This window comes from Enhydra lutris, unplaced genomic scaffold, assembly GCF_002288905.1.
Source record: "Enhydra lutris kenyoni isolate GAN:26980312 unplaced genomic scaffold, ASM228890v2 scaffoldscaffold16, whole genome shotgun sequence".
Lineage (NCBI taxonomy): Eukaryota > Metazoa > Chordata > Mammalia > Carnivora > Mustelidae > Enhydra > Enhydra lutris.
This window is the reverse complement of record NW_019154100.1, coordinates 26,482,147-26,494,347: the sequence shown is the minus strand read 5'-3', so window position 1 is coordinate 26,494,347 and position 12,201 is coordinate 26,482,147. Positions and strand designations below refer to the sequence as shown.

At 45.9% G+C, this 12,201-nt stretch overlaps 1 protein-coding gene across 2 annotated transcripts in view; it reads right to left on the bottom strand.

Annotated features, from left to right (window-relative positions):
* The window catches only part of LOC111147367 (sorting nexin 10), a 70,511-nt gene extending 62,910 nt beyond the window's left edge, over positions 1–7,601 (bottom strand). The window contains exon 1 of one of the 2 annotated variants that reach the window (XM_022503371.1): positions 7,486–7,601. The gene's annotated coding sequence lies outside the window, so the exon portion shown is untranslated. The remainder of the gene's footprint in view (positions 1–7,485) is intronic. The other variant, XM_022503372.1, reaches the window with a different exon arrangement.
* Positions 7,602–12,201: the final 4,600 nt, after the last annotated feature.

Sequence of the window (12,201 nt, the reverse complement as noted above, 5' to 3'; positions counted from 1 at the left end):
GTGAGCATTATATGTTCCTCTTTCAAATGGAAAGACAAAGTCCCTTTCAGAAAGGAAAAGCGTTGCAACCTGCTGGAAATAACAAGCGTCCCACCGAGCTGGCCGTCTCTGTCACAGAGAAGTGCCGCTCGGGTTTGGTTACTTGTAAGAAGTTTGGTCACTTGTGAGAAGAGCAACATCGGGAACTGTGATCTACTGGTCAAGTTCAAATCCACCCCAAGTGACGTCAGTCCTGACAGGAAGGACTGGCCAGTAAGGTGAGGGCCAAGCGAGAGGGGAGCTTTCACCTCCATCTCCCGCTAAGAGAGTAGGAAGGCCTGGTGAACAGGAAAGCTGAGAAGCCAGCACCCAGCAGCCTGGCTAAGAGTTCCCACTCTGCCCTTGACCAACGGCAAGCATTTAACCTTTCTGTGCCTCGGTTTCCTCAACTGTAAAAAGGGGGACACCTGCCTACTTTGTGGATCTGCAGCAAAGATCGAACGAGCAAATGTGGAGGCGTGTGCCTCGGGCTAGCTGTGTCCGCCACCGTCACCGTTCACTCCCGGCCGTCCTAGACTCTTCAGAGACCTCGGAGAAAAAGTGCTGAGGTCTCTTCCTCGGGATCACAGAGCACCCGCTCCTTTAAAAAAAAAAATTGTTCTCTTGAAGTATCTGTTTTTTCAGATGGAATAATAATATTTACAGAAGCAGAAAATTTTAGATATCTCTGCTCTGAAATTCAGCCCCACGTAGGGGCAACGCGTACCCTGGCCATTGCCTGCCGCAAATCATGACCCCGGGGATCTCCGATGCCTGACCTTGATCCAAGAAGGTGAAGATAAGCCAGACAGAAAGTCCTTTTTAAAGTGGGTGAAATACCACTAATAAGTGAAAATATCTCATGATTTAAAAATAATAAACATAAATGAGTCGTGAATAAATGGATGGATTAATAAATAAATAAATACACAAGGTGGGTAAAATGGCAAAGTTATTATTCCTTAAATTATTTGCCAAAGGGCTGACTGTAATTAATCCAAGGGTATTTGACACGGGTTTGTTTACAGGCTTGGTTTAGCAAAGTTCTCAAAACAGAGGTCACAGTTGTCAAGGTTTCTCAACTGTCAGGGAAATGAGCTGACCAGAAAAAACCAGCATCCGGTCTGCACCTCCTTGTAAATCATTACATTACTTTCCTGGCACTGGAACTTTCATGTGTGTTCCAGCAGAAGGAGGTCAGATTCTCAGGGTCTGATCTCCACAGGTGGCTGATAAAAAGGCTCTGTCTCCTGCTCTGAGATACCAGGACCCAGAGCCCTGATAACACCACATCCCACATCCCCCCACCCCCACCCCAGCTCTATCTCCCCCACCCCCCAGCCAGCAGGACCCCGGGGTTGCTGCTAGGACACCTGCCTTCCCCCCTTTCTTCCCTTCTCCTCAGCTCTTCCAAATGCCACCTGACAATAAGGACAGCTGCTATGTCAGTAAGAAAAGGGAAGAAAACTATCAAGTAATCGAAAACTCTTCTTTGCGTGTATTTCTAAGTCCTAAGGAGCACACGTCCCCAATACACAAAGTGCCTTGTTGTGCCCTGCGCTTTGAACTGTTGGGGTCTGTAAGTTTGAGGAAGGAACTGTGGAGTAGCCACAGTCATAGAGGGGAAAGCCTGGAGGTCAGCCAAAAGTGAGGAGGGCGGGAGGGGCAGGGCTCAGACACAGAGGGAGGGCCGGTGAGGAGCTCCAGGGGCTGTCTTCTCCCTAACCTAGTGAAGTCTCCTGAATGAGCAAGGCACATGGGGGTGCGGATCAGGGCCCACACCAGTGTATATCAGAGAGCACCGGGGAGCCCTCTCCCACTTGCACCCTAGGGAATTAGCAGAACATCTGGGAGGACTTCGGAATTCCCCAGGCCATGGGCTTGTGGATTCTCACCAAGGTTTATTAGTTCTCTAAGGAACAGGAGGCCCCCAGATGCCACCTAGCTTAAAAGAGAACGTGCTTTCCTTCCCCGAAACTAACTGAACAGTCTGATTTTCCTACTTAACATGGAAACACCACAGGAACAGATCCCAAAGCATAGCATGAAGGGACATCCACCCCTATTTCACTTGCACTCCACAGGTCTCAAGTGGCACCCAGGTTCTCTCCGTGAGAGGTGGCAAACTGGGACAGAACCAAACAAGTAGTTGTGGACAAGGAGAGACAGGATCAGAAGTTGATTAAGGGGGTGCTGGGGCAGAAAGCGGAGCACAGACAGATGGGAAAATCAGCCAAGACCTTGAGAGGGCTCAGGGATGGGGGAGAAATGGCTCTAGGTGCCAGCCTGGAAAAACAGGCGGATGGCAGTAATAATTTCTTCAGGTGGGCAAGGGAGGAAGATGGCTTGGTTGAGCATGGGGAGCAGAGGAGGAAGGACCAAGAAGTTAAAGAAACTCCAGTTTCTGAGGCCACAGTCTACACAGACACCTCCGTGGTCCTGTACCATATTTTGCATTCACAAGGCTTGTTCTTTTCCTTAAGGAGGGCCCCCAAACTGCCCAAGTGTTCGGCCCTACAAAACCGGGGAGGGGATGATCAGTAGTGTTGGGCAGGTTAATTAAAAGGTCTGCGACACATCCAAGGACTCAGGTTCAATGTGAACTGTGTAATCTGGACCTCGCAAGAAAGCCAGACCTGAGCATCCAGGAACTAGTGGTTTAAAGTCACAGAAATGAATAAAACCAGGTGGTCCAGTGTTTTCATTGCCTCTGGATCACGTGGGAATCAAGGTACAGATTCCCAGGTCTCATTTCAGACCTACTGAATTAGACTCTTTGGAAGTAAGGCCCAGAAATATGCTTTAACAAGTTTCCCCAGATAATTCTCATGCACAAAAACATCTGAAAATGTGGAGAAGAAGACCCAGGATGAGCCAAGGAGCTGCCACCTGGAGGGCTCAGTGGAAGAACATGCAAGGCAACAGATCACTTATCTGGTCATTAATAAAGTTAAACATTTTTTTTAAGATTTTATTTATTTATTTGACAGGCAGAGATCACAAGTAGGCAGAGAGGCAGGCAGAGAGAGAGGGAAGTAGGCCCCCCGCTGGGCAGAGAGCCTGATGCGGGGCTTGATCCCAGGACCCTGCCGAAGGCAGAGGCTTTAACCCACTGAGCCACCCAGGTGCCCCAAACATTTTTATATACATATGTGAATTACCTATTAAAGCCTTTGCCCATATTTCTATTGGATTATTCTTTTTTCTACTGATTTCTAAGACTCCATGTCTGTTATATATTTTGCAACTATTTGCTTTACTGACTTGTCATCAGCCTTTCAACTTTGTTTCTGACATCTTTTCTTCTTTCAGAAGTGTAATGTTTCATAAAGTTAAATCAATTATTTCCTTTTTGGTTTCTGAGTTTTATTAAAGTTGTCAAACTCTGATAAATAAATAACTCCAAAGTTATTTTTAAAAACCATCTCATCTATGTATATATTTTAATGCCTGTAATTTGGTTTTGACATTTAATCTTTACTCTAAATGGAATGTGTTTTTATGAATGGTGTGAGGCAACCGTCTGAACAGACTTTATCGAAGTCGATTCTGTCATACTTTCAATCCCTGTGTTCACAACAGAACTATTTCTGGACTCCCCACTCCTCATCCTACAGGATATATTTTGAAATCTGGCTGAACAGTACATTTCAAAAATGTATTGTGTATCAGTACAAAGCTACTTTTCCAGGTAAGCTTTATCAGTTTGTAAAAATTAAATGAAGTCACGGAGCTGGCTTAAACTCATAAAGATCTCATGACCTTGGGGCACCTGGGTGGCTCAGTTGTTAAGTGTCTGCCTTGAGCTTGGGTCATCCCAGGGTCCTGGGATTGAGCCCCGTGTCCAGCTCCCTGCTCAGCAGGAAGCCTGCTTCTCCCTCTCCCACTCCCCCTGCTTATGTTCCCTCTCTCGATTTATCTCTCTCTCTCTCTCTTTCGCTCACTGTCAAATAAATAAATAAAATCTTAAAAAAAAAGAAATCTTATGACCTTTTAGTCTTGCTTAGTCATTGGAGCATCAGCCTTTGGCCAGAAGGTGGCCCTACTTCCTAGTGACTCACACACTACACAGAAATCTCAGACTTCATGGAATTTTGAATTTACAAACCTCTCAGCAAAAATATTCTAACACTACATTTCTGCCAAGAGGCCCACATGGCCTCTTTGTGACTCAACCAATGCAGGTTCTGAATCTTTCCCCATCTTCTCCCCCATTTTTAGGCTCCCAGCTCATACCTTTCAGAGTTGCCGATGCCCGCTGTGAATCGTAGTAAAGCGGTTCAATTAATAACGTGACATGCCAAAGGATGCTATATTTTAAGAGGCACTTCCTGGAAGCTTTGCTGGCCTCACTACACTGGGGCAGCCTCGAGGGAGAGCAGGGAGTCTTTGGCATCTCATAATTTATTCACCTGGCACCACTTATTCCAAAGGGAGTTATGGGAGTGTGATGGAAAGATGAGACCAGGGGACCTGAGTTATAGCTCCCTTTCTACTTCGAATGAGCTGTGTAGTTCAGATTAAGTTATTCCGCCTCTCCACTGGGCCTCCGTTGCCTCATTTGTAAAATGAGATTATTGGAAGAGAATGGGCATGTCTAACCTTGCTCTCCACCACAGGTGACCCTTTAAGAATCAGAAGTAAGCTGCAGATTCTCCCTCCCAGAATAATGCACCTTTCCCATAAGTATAAAATCAGACATTTTCAGAGGTTCACAGATCCCCTAAAGCCTATCTGTAATCCTGGATCAAGATCACTGGGACCTACTGCAAGCTATTAAAAATAACAGAGAATACACAAATGTACACAGAATCACAAAAACTTAAGCAATTTGAATTATTTGCAGAACTAAGAGCATCTCCCCTGCAGATACTAGGAGGGGGGGGAGTAGTTATTTGGGGAAAAATAAATGAAAGTGCCAGTGAGACTTGCCCTTGATTGATGCCTGGTTTACCCCTTTACCTACATTCCCAAGGGACTAGGTGAGACCTCCCCTCCCAGACCAGGCTGCCCAGTTCAAATTCTGGCTCTATCATTTACTGGTTGTCTGCCCTGGGCTCTGTACCAGTTTCTTCATCTATAACAGAAACAGGAGGGTAAGGGGGTAGAAATAGTACCAATGTCAAGGACTGTTAATAATACACATATAGTATTTGAAACAGGGCCTGGCCTACAGTAAGCCCTAAATAATTATCAGCTATTACATTAAGGTGGAACACATTTGCTGAGTGATTAAAATTGCGAGCTATGAAGTTTAGGGAAGTCTGAAATACCTTGATGCTTTAGTTTCTCCAGATGTAAATAGGATCTGCTCCATCAGTTTGTGGGGGGGATTAATGCGACTGTCACATAAAAACTCTCTCACAATGCCTAGCGCATAGTAAGTGCTCAATAAACATCAGCTGTTGCTATGAACAATTCTGGGAGGGAAGGATTATCACTACCTTTTAAAAAAATTTCCAAATAAAAGATAAGTTAGACAGTGTGCTCTGCTGATCGTACCTCAGATACCGAATGACTGTGTTCAAGACTTCAATCTGAGGAGTCTGAAACCAGAATTTGTAACCATGACCCTGTACTATCTCTTATCTGAACAGGGCTAAGAGAGCATAAATGCTGATTCATACCTACTATGTTACCAAGAGAAAGAAAGCGGTGGGTGGTAGCAGTCTAAAATTTGGGGTATTCTCCATGGAGGTGAACCCTGACTTTGGCAAAAAGCCCCTCTTTGCCACTCTTAGAAATGAAAGACTACAGTGGCTGGACCCCTGACTCAACCACTTCTAAGCCTTTCGCAAGCAGTTGTTAAACCACAGCAATGACACCGAAAGAGGAAAAAAGAAGCCATTTCCCATAATAGCTTTGCTAACAAACTGAACCCTTTAAAATGAAAGTAGAGATCCTAAGGCTGAAAAAAGCTATCAAGAGGGCTCTGAAGCCGCCTAAAAAATTGCAGTCTAGAACACAAACGTCAGTCTTTAATTAACAGGTTTTTACTTAGAAAGGAATGACAGTTTATATCTATTTTTTTGGATATCAAACTCCAGGAGGTCTTCCCCTAAGTAAAATGAGAGGAAGTTCCCACCACAAGCCAGAGTGGCGGGGAGAGAAGTGGAGTGCCAACCAAGAGACCCCTTGGAGAGGAGCAGGGACACCTGGGCAGGTCCCCACTCTTTGGACACGAATTTCCTCACCATTGAAACGGTAGGTACAGCCGGCACTGAGAATTTCTGAAACGGGCTGCCAGGAGAGACAGGATGATCAATTAAACACAAGTCGGTGCTAATCACGTTGCTTCCCATCTTCATATACTGACTTCTAAATATATTTTATTTGTGTACCTTTATCCCAAACATCCCCAGTAAGATCCCCAGCCGATCTTAAATCTACCATTGCTTAGTACAAAAGAGGGCTGAGGGATAGCCACCCCTGGAAGCGACTGCCGAAGGGGCAGGAGCCCTCACCTCACCTACCTAGTACCTCCTTTTTCGGACTGAGGTCGGTCCTCACTGGTCTCTCCGGCGTCCACCTTACCCCGCGGCCGCGCTCAGTCCGGGGAAGGACCGCGAGTCCGGCATTCCAAGCCCGCCCCCGCACCCCGACCCCGACCCCACTTCCCGCCCCGAGGGTGGGAGTCAGAAGCCCACTGGACTTCAGGCCTGTTTCTGCTTCCATCTGGCTGAAGGGCTCCCCTCCCCGGGCCTTAGTTTCCCCGTTCTTAAAAGGAAAGGTTTGAAGGCGATCACGTGAAAGCCTCGTTTCTGCTCTAAATTTCTAATTCCATCATTCTTACAAGTAAACGGGTCTTGCAGAAATAGACGCCCTTCCTCTCCAGCAGGACAGGTTGCCCTACGTCCCCGTGACCATCCCCCTCAGTAACCCGTGCGACCTCACACAAGTATGATGCATCAGAACTGGAAAGCAGGCTGTTGCTTTCCCGAGGTACCAAACCTGCTTATCATCATCAGTCAACGTGGATTTTTCTCTCGGGCCTCTTCCCTCAATCCCGCAATCCTACGAAAACCCCTGCCTACCCTTCCCAATTTCTAAACTCAAAGCTACCCATTTCGTGGGTTCAGTAATAATAACAATAATAAAATACCCACCCAAACCCGGCCTGGTGTAGGGTGCCACAGCACTTTTTCTGGCATCCAGGATTCCCCCTCCGCCCCATCCTCTCCCCGGGGGGTCTCTTTAGCCCGGAACCCCTGGACGGGTACGCAATATCCCGCATGTCCTCCCCTGGCAAACGGGCCGACCATTTCTCCCTCCCCTGCACATCTCGGCTGCGACCCGTAGCAGCTCCCCGCTCCAATCCCGGGCACCCAAGCTCTTCCCAGCCCGCAGGCAGCGGCACCTGGGGGCAGCGGGCCCTCTGGGGAGAAAAGGGCGGCAGGCTTGTCCTCGGCCGCGGTCCCCACCCGGGCGGCACGGGGAGGCCTCCCCTGTAGGGCTCCTGTCACTTACGGACGGCTCCTCCGGGCAGGGCCAAGCCGGCGGGCTGGCAGGCGGCGGAGTTTGCTGACTCAAAGGCACCGCGGCAGCGGCGGCGAGCGCCCAGGAGCGCACCCGAGCGCAGCCCCGCGCGCCCCGCGCACGTAGCGGCCCCGCGCCCGCGCTCAGCGCCCGCAGACCTCGTGGGGTCGCCGGGCCTCCCGCTTCCGCCGCCGGGGCGGTCACCTCACCGCCCAGTCCCAGGTGCGGCCCCCGCAGCCGGCGAGCCCCGCCCTCCCGCGCGAGGAAGATGAGGCGCACCCTCGGCCTGCCGAGCTGCAGCGAGCGGTGCAGCCGCCGGGGGGCGCCCCGGAGCCCAGATTCCGCTTTGCGCGTCCGCCTAATCCGGGAGGGAATACGGGCGCTTGCAGGGACGCTAGAACTGAAGGTATGCAAGGGGCATCCTCTGGAAACACCGCTTAAAAGCCACCTGGAGTTTGTTAACCCCGCCCCCTTAGTGAGGGGGAGGATTCCTGAATGGGGGAGAGATGGATAGTGAGATCAGAAAGAAAGATTGAATGTTAACGGTAGAGTCTCGGTGGTGGACATATGGGGTGTTTACTGTAAAGTTCTTTAAACTTTGCTGTATATTGGAATTTTTTCATAATAAAACTTCTAGGGGAAAGAAATGAGATCTGCCAAGGGGCCAGAATCGGGAAACCTTTTCCCGAACGGCACCCTGCCGTGAGTGTGACCCACCTGTTTTTATGGAAAACCCCAAGAATCACTTAAACAGCTCCTGGATGCCTAATCCAGAATATTATTCTGGATGCCAGAATAATAAAGTAGCCTTATACTTCATTTTTCAAGCACGAATTTTCTCATTAGACAGCCGGCTGCAGATTATCGTTCAGAGCCATTCCAGGCCCACCAGAAAATGTGCCTATCTAACCTCCACACCTAGACGGACTTGGCGTAACAAAAGTTCTGTATCTACCAAGTGGTGGCTTACCTTGGATCCTGAACTTGCAGCTCTGAAGCTTGAAGCACTGGTGTTAAAAAAAAAGAGAAAGAGAGAGAGAGAGAGAGAGAGAGAAACAAACAAAATTTAACAGAGTAAATTTAAAGATCTTATTGGCTTTACTCACTGACCATGAATCTGGCGGCATCCCAACCTGCAGACAGAGAGGAGCTCTGAGGAGCAGACAACCGGGAAGATTTTTTAGGCAGAAGGGAACAGGACAAGTTATAGGAACAAAAAGCAGGTTGGTTGCAGCCAGGTTACCTTCCTTTAGGGTTCAGCTGGGACCTATCAGGCAGATTCCCTAGCCAGTGCTGACCAGGTTATTTCTGACTGACTGGCTTAAGATTGCATTTCTGGGAGACACCAAAACTGTAAGGAAGTCTCTGGCGATGTGGGGATTTGCATAGCCAACTCCATGTAGGGCCTGTTGTCTTGTTTTTGTTTTGTTGTTTTTTTTTTTTTAAGATTTTATTTATTTATTTGACAGAGATCACAAGTAGGCCAGAGAGGCAGGCAGAGAGGGAGAGAGGAGGAAGCAGGCTTCCTGCTATGCAGAGAGCCCGATGCGGGACTCGATCCCAGGACCCTGGGAACATGGCCTGAGCTGAAAGCAGAGCCTTTAACCCACTGAGCCACCCAGGCGCCCTGTTGTCTTGGTTTTTGTTGTCGTTGTTTTTAAGATTTTATTTATTCATTTGACAGAGATCACAAGTAGGCAGAGAGGCAGGTGGGTAGGGTGGGAGCAGGCTCCCTGCTGAGCAGAGAGCCAGATGTGGGGACACAGGGCTCTATCCCAGGACCCTGGGATCACGACCCGAGCCGAAGGCAGAGGCTTTAACCCACTGAGCCACCCAGGCACCCCTGTTGTCTTGTTTTTAACATTATTATTTAATTTCTTAAAATTGCACCCAAGTCATAATACACAAGTGAATGTAAACTTGATAGCTTTTTTTTTTTTTAAAGATTTTATTCATTTATTTGACAGACAGAAATCACAAGCAGGCAGAGAGGCAGGCAGAGAGAGAGGAAGGGAAGCAGGCTCCCCGTTGAACAGAGAGCCAGACGCGGGGCTCGATCCCAGGACCCTGGGATCATGACCCAGGCCAAAGGCAGAGGCTTAACCCACCAAGCCACCCAGGTGCCCCAACTTGATAGCTTTTGAAAATCAAATTAAAGTGTGATTTTCAAAGTCTCGTTCCTTTGCTCCACAAAGAAAAGCATTGAATGAAAAACAAAATGCAGCATATGTCTAAGATCCCAAGAGATTCTGGAAAATTAAAATCTTTCTGAATGTATTATTGTCAAAGCACAACCTTGCAACTGTAGACAGAGTAGCAAAAAAAACCTTTGGAGAGTCTATAGAAGGTCATTTAAATATCTGTTAGAATTATGACCCTAACAGAGAAGGAGAATATAAAAAGAATTCAGAATAGAATGAAGCAATAATGGAATATTTTAATCCACTCCGTGGATGGTATTATGGGTTTAAGAATTGTAATGTGCAGCCTTGAATCCAGAGGCTGGAGCTAAGTGACCACCACCTTTTTAGGTTCTGACTTTGTTATACCATCGGTGGGCAAGTGAAAAACCAGGACTTTCTGGTGCTTAAGAAATCCTAGGCAGCTGAGAAAATCATCATAAAATTGCTTTTAAGAAGAAATTGTTTTAACTGACAAATCCTTCCTCAACTGTGGCTGCTAGGATCCTGTTAACTGAGTTTAAACCCTAGCTTTACCACCTTTTGTTTTATGAGCTTAGGAAAAGAACTTAAACTTTCTGGGCCTCATTTTCCCATATAAAAAAGATGGCTGGTAAAAATAGCACCAGCCACATAGGGTTGTTGTGGGGATTAGGTGAAATAATCTAGGTATGGAGCATCTGGCTGGCTCAGTCAGTAGAGCATGTACTCTTGAACTTGGGGTCATGAGTTTGAGTCCCTTGGGTGTAGAGATTACTTTAGAAAAAAGGTAAAATACTTCAAAAAATTTTTTTAATAATCAGGTAAAGTTCTTGGAACTGTGCTAGGTACATAATAAGTGCTCAATAAATATATTTATTATGATGACATTATTATAATTTTATCATAACTGTTATTATAATTTGATCCTCTTCTCTAATCTCTTCCATCTCCAAGCTACCCTTAGTAGCCATATTAAGGAAAGCCACCTCCAGTACACTGCCTCTAGCTCAAAAGTCAGTAAGTAGATACTGAGTTCTTCCTCCATCCCTGGGAAAATTGCAAAATCTACAGACAGTAAAAATGTAAGTTGCCTGGACCCAGTGCTCAGAAATTGTAATTAGCTAATACTATAAAGAACAGAACATTATATTAAAAACTCTTTACCTTTAAGTGTACATGAATGGTCCTGCCTTCTTGAGAAACATTGTCATGGTAGATACAATGTACAGAAAATGGCTTTTATCACTCATCAAACAATAAGGGACATGAGTAAAAAAATTAAACCACAAATAATTTGGATTTTGATTTCTTACAATCATAATCTTCTTTGAATAGTATGAGGACAGATTAACATGAATAAAAATAACCACTCTTGACCATTAATTTAACTTTTTTTTTTCAAAATACCTCTCTTATGCACCCCTGCCACATCATGACTAAAGAAAACTTTTGAGCCTGATTACCTATTTGTAAGATAAAGTGGTTTGGACTTCTCATCTATCTACCCACCACTCCATCTTTCCTAATTTTTTTTAAAGATTTTTATTTATTCATGGACAGAGAGAGATCACAAGTAGGCAGAGAGGCAGGCAGAGAGAGAGAAGTGGGGGAAGCAGGCTCCCCGCTGAGCAGAGAGCCCGACGTGGGACTCAATCCCAGGACCCTGAGATCATGACCCAAGCCGAAGGCAGAGGCCCAACCCACTGAGCCACGCAGGCGTCCCTCCATCTTTCCTAATTTTTATTAGTGGACTATATTTCTCTCAGTTAAAGGCCACAATCCTACCAACTTTGACCTGCTCCCTTCCCCAGTCCACACAGATCCAGCCCCATGCATTTCACTGTGATCAGATCTTGGTGTTTCCTCGCCTTCTGCTTTCCATTCTCCTATCCAGTTCTTCACTCTCTCAGAATCCTACAACAGCCTCTTTACTGTGGTCCAAGTTATTGATTTTCCAATGTTTTTAGCAAGGGATCCTTTTTTTTAAAAAAGAATACCCTTTTTAAAACTGAGAAAAACAGAATTGCATTACTATGCATGTATTTGAAAACTTTGATTTTGTAGCATTTGTATATCGTAAAGAAATCCAGGACCACCAGAATCTGCTTTTTGAACACCAACATTTGAAATCAAGGATTTGTGAACAATTATTGGAATCTCCTATCAGGATCAGCATCCAATTTATTTCTGTATTTGATTGCTCAGTATTGAAAAAATCCTAATCGACTTAGAGAGGTGTTTGTAAATAGTCACAGTTTATGAACAATTTAAGATCGTCTTCATTCTAAACTATTCAGAAATTTAAATGAGGGATAATTGAAACTTTTGTCTCAAAGATGACTCACTAAGTATAACACATCCTTATGTCTTATTGCAAATAGAAAATGGAGGTCAGGGGGTGCCTGACTGGCTCGGTCAGAAGAGCATGCTACTCTTGATCTCTAGGTTGTATGTTCAAGTCCCACATTGGGTTTAGAGATTACTAAAAATAAATAAATAAATAAACTTTAAGGAAAAAAAGAAAAGAAAATGCAGGTCAGAAGAC